Source organism: Physeter macrocephalus, chromosome 8 (assembly GCF_002837175.3).
Source record: "Physeter macrocephalus isolate SW-GA chromosome 8, ASM283717v5, whole genome shotgun sequence".
Taxonomy (NCBI): Eukaryota; Metazoa; Chordata; class Mammalia; order Artiodactyla; family Physeteridae; genus Physeter; species Physeter macrocephalus.
In genome coordinates, this window is record NC_041221.1 from 122,132,095 (window position 1) to 122,136,426 (window position 4,332).

At 42.4% G+C, this 4,332-nt stretch overlaps 1 pseudogene; it reads left to right on the plus strand.

The window, feature by feature from the left end:
- The first annotated feature begins 2,006 nt into the window (after window positions 1-2,006).
- On the plus strand, window positions 2,007-3,978 carry LOC112064698 (40S ribosomal protein S6-like; annotated as a pseudogene).
- Window positions 3,979-4,332: the final 354 nt, after the last annotated feature.

Below are 4,332 nucleotides of genomic sequence, written 5' to 3' on the forward strand. Positions count from 1 at the left end.
CAACAGAGACTATATATACCAAAGAGTAGCTTTAACAAAGAATGTGAAAGATGCGAATGGATAATATCACAATACTGTTTTGAGAGGTATAAAAGTTAAAAAGATTTAATAGAGATACACGTTTATTTGATTATGAACTGTAAGACTGGATATTGGAAAAATGTCGATTTCCCCTAAACGTGTGGGTTTATTATAATTCAAAACAGAATTTTGATGGGCAAATTTTGGGTACAATAATGATCAAAAGAGCACTATTTGTAATAGCCATCAAACTATAAACAATCCAAATGTCCATAAATAAGTAAATAAATAAATAGTATGTTCATTTAATGGAATTATAGCAATGAGAATGAATGAACTCTAACTATAGACAATGATGGCGATGAATCTCAGTAACATAATAATGAGCAAAATAAAGCAGACACTAAAGAGTATGTACTTTATGATTCCCTTTATATAAAGTTCTGAAACAGATAAAAGTAATGTAAGATTCCCAGAAGTTTCGGAAGGGAGTCTTTAGTTCTGGTGATGTTTCATTTCTTGATTTGTTGGCTGCTGGTTACGTATTGTGTCCATTTTGTAAAAATACGTTGAAATTACATTTGTAATTTGTGTACTTTTTATATGAATATTTGACTTTGATAAAACTTTAAAAATACCAATAGTTTTAAAAAATTGGACATACTGATTTAACCATTTGCTTGTAATTGCAGACAATAAAAAAGTAGCTTCTAGTTTGTTCAGAGAGGAAAGTAATAATGAAAAACTGTATAAAATGTATAAAAAACCAGAAATGAGTGGAATATTCTGGCAACAGCTAAGGATCAATGGACAGAATACAACATTTGGTTGAGATGAAAAATAATTCAGTAGGGGAAAGGAATGATCAATAAATCATGTTGCATTTTCAAACCTCCCTATGCAACTGGGTACAACCATGTGATCAAATTTTAGCTAATGGGATATAAGTGAAATTGAAAAATACCACTTCCAAGTCTTGCTGCTCAAAGGATTGGGCTTCTGGTCCTTCTCTCCTGTCCTTCTTATTTAGAGAAGGTGAGATTTAAACAATTGCCTGAGACGCAGCTGTTTAAATGGGAGCCACTGGTCAAGAATAGCAGAATCACCTTCCTAGGCTTGGCCTGTTAACTGGACAAGAAGTAAACTTCTAGCTTGTTAAGCAAATAAGCAAACAAACAAAAAAACAAATAAAGCTGCAAGTGCTGGCTGTTCCTTTAGGAATATGTCAGTTATCTATTGCTGTATAACCAATTACACCTAAATGTAATAGCTGAAATCTACAAACATATATCATAATTTCTTTGAATAAGGAATCTGGGGAGCAACTTAACTGGGTACATTTCACTCAATCAAGATCCCTCATGAGGTTGCAGTTGAGCTGTCGGTTGGAGCTGCAGTTATGATCCAGGCTCAGCTGGGCCTGAAGGACCTGCTTCCAAGCTCAGTCACTTGGTGGCTGGCAGGCTTCACCTCGTCACAGGCTGTTGGCTAGACAGTCTGAGCTCCTCTTGTTCTATTGGTTTGAGGGCCTGAGCTCCTCACCACCTCACGTGGTTCTCCCATAGGGCTGCTTGCAATAGGCTGCTTCCTCCCCGTCAGTGTAAGTGAGCCAAGAGAAAGGGAGAGAGAGAGCTCAAGACAGGACCTGCAGTTATTTAAAATGTAATATTGAGCTACTGAGTCCAGCCCACAGTCAAGGGGAGGGGATGACACAAAGGTATAAAAGACAAGAGGCAGAGATATTCAATGCCATCTACCACAGGAAGAAAAATCAGGTTAGATCCTCACTTAGCACCACACCAAAATAATTTGCAGATGAATACAAAATTGAAATATAAGAAGTCAAGTCCTTCTTAAAAATAGAACCAAGTCTATGTGAATGTTTCTCTAGTATCAGGATGGGAAGAACAGCTAAGCTTAAAACCATGGTAGCTCCTGTCACAGGCTGGGTTTTCTAGGAAGCAGACACTGAAATGGGTTAGAACATGAAAGCCTTACTGGTAGGCAACACTGTGAAAGGTAGAGAGGAGGAAGCAGGATTGGGCAGGGAATGTGGATCTGAAAGAAGTCGGTTAGCCCCAAGGGGCGCTCTGGAGCCAAGATTTCCCGATAGATCAGTCCCAGTTTGGGTAGACAAGCTAGGCCCTTGAACAAGTTTCTTGTTCTATATGTGGTTAGGGCTGCCTTGAGAACAAGAGCAATCATGGCATGAAAGCTGAGGAGGATCAAGAAGGAACTTACAGCTGGAGGTTGTCCACCAGCTGTACCATTTAACTGGGCAACAAGTCCATTTTTGAAGATCTGAGCTGAGCGTCTAGGTCTCTGCCACAGTCTACCCCTTGCGGCATTTAGACACGGTGCTTCAAACACTTGTGCAAGAGCAGCTCCTCAGGGCTGGAATGGGCTTCTTTTCCTGAGCAGAAACTGCCCTCAGGCTCCTGCTCTAGGCAAAAAATACCCATTAGAGGGATCATGCACTGGGCAGAAATGGCCAAGCTTCAGTGCCTCTTTACTGGCTGAAGATCATCCTGAAAATAGTGGGCCCTCAGCTCAAAAGCTGAAGTAAAACCTAAAAGGACTAACAGCTAGAGGCTGAAGCTAAGCACACTCCTGGTCACTGGGCAGGGAGTCCTTTCTAGGAGGGCAGTCTGAGCAACACACAATCACAAACGAATATATCAAAACAATTTTTTTACTTCACAAAAACATAATCCTCAACATGCCAATAAATAAAACATAATAGGAAAAAAACCCATGACATGTTAATATCATAATTTCATAAAAGGCTAACGCCCTATCAGAACATCAGTCTTTAGTAAAGTCCATAGTGTATGTACTGTATATGATAAATTTAACATATTGTTAAACACTTAAGACACAAGTGAATACTTAGAACAAAGCTCTCAAACCCAAATAAGTATAATTAACTAATAGATATGAAAAAATATTCAGCTGGCCTCACAAGTAGTCAAATGAATGCAATAAAATTTTATTAAAGCAATAAAAATGTTTTGGCAGCCTATCGAATTTCCAATTTTTTTAGCAAATGTTTTAGTTTTGGCAAATGAGCTTTAAGTTAGACATTTGCACATGCCTGGCAGGAGTGTCAATTCATATTTCTGTAAATCAATTTGGCATCAGGTTTTAGGAGTTGTAAAAACAAATCCTTTTACTCAGTAATTCTACTTCAAGAGTTTATCATCTTTGCTGTGTCTCAGAGGCAAGCAACTGCTTCAAGACAAAGCTGAACATCTCTTTCCCAACCATGGGCTGCCAGAAACTCACTGAAGTGGACAACAAAGGCAAACTTTGGGGCTTCCCTGGTGGCGCAGTGGCTGAGAGTCCGCCTGCCAATGCAGGGGATACGGGTTCGTGCCCCGGTCCGGTGAAGAAGGGAAGGGCTATGTGGCTGGAATCAGTGGTGGGGATGACAAACCAGGTTTCCCCACAAAGCAGCGTGGACTAGGAGGACTAGAGAAAGAAAGCACAAATCTGTTCAGGGGATGCACCGTGGATGCCAATCGGTGTTCTCAACTCGGTTATTATTTTAACCAATAATAACCATTGGAAAAAGATATTCTTGCACTCACTGATACTACTGTGCATCAACGCCTGGGGCCCAAAAGAGCTAGCTGAACCCACAAACTTTCCAATCTCTCTAAAGAAGATGATGTCTGCCAGTATGCTGTGGAAAGCTCCTGAACAGAGAAGGTAAGAAACCTCGGTGCCCAAGACTCAGTGTTACGTTATTCCCTGTGTCCTGAAACACCAAAGTCGGCTTGTTGCTCTGAAGAAACAGGGTACTAAGAAAAATTAGGAAGAGGCCACAGAACATGCTAACCATTGGCCCAGAGGATGAAGGACACCAAAGAAAAACTCCAGGAACAGACTGCCAAGAGATGGAGGCTATCCTGTCTGACAGCTTCTACCTCTAAGTCTGAGTCCAGTCAAAAATAAGGTTTTCTGGGCTTCCCTGGTGGCGTAGTGGTTGCGCGTCCGCCTGCCGATGCAGGGGAACCGGGTTCGCGCCCCGGTCTGAGAGGATCTCTATATGCCGCGGAGCAGCTGGGCCCGTGAGCCATGGCCGCTGAGCCTGCGCGTCCGGAGCCTGTGCTCTGCAACGGAGAGAGGCCCGCATACCACACACACAAAAAAAAAAGGCAGCCAGTCTGCGTGACAGTTTGGGCTTCCCTGGTGGCGCGGTGGTTGCGCGTCCGCCTGCCGATGCAGGGGAACCGGGTTCACGCCCCGGTCTGGGAGGATCCCACATGCCGCGGAGCGGCTGGGCCCGTGAGCCATGGCCGCTGAGCC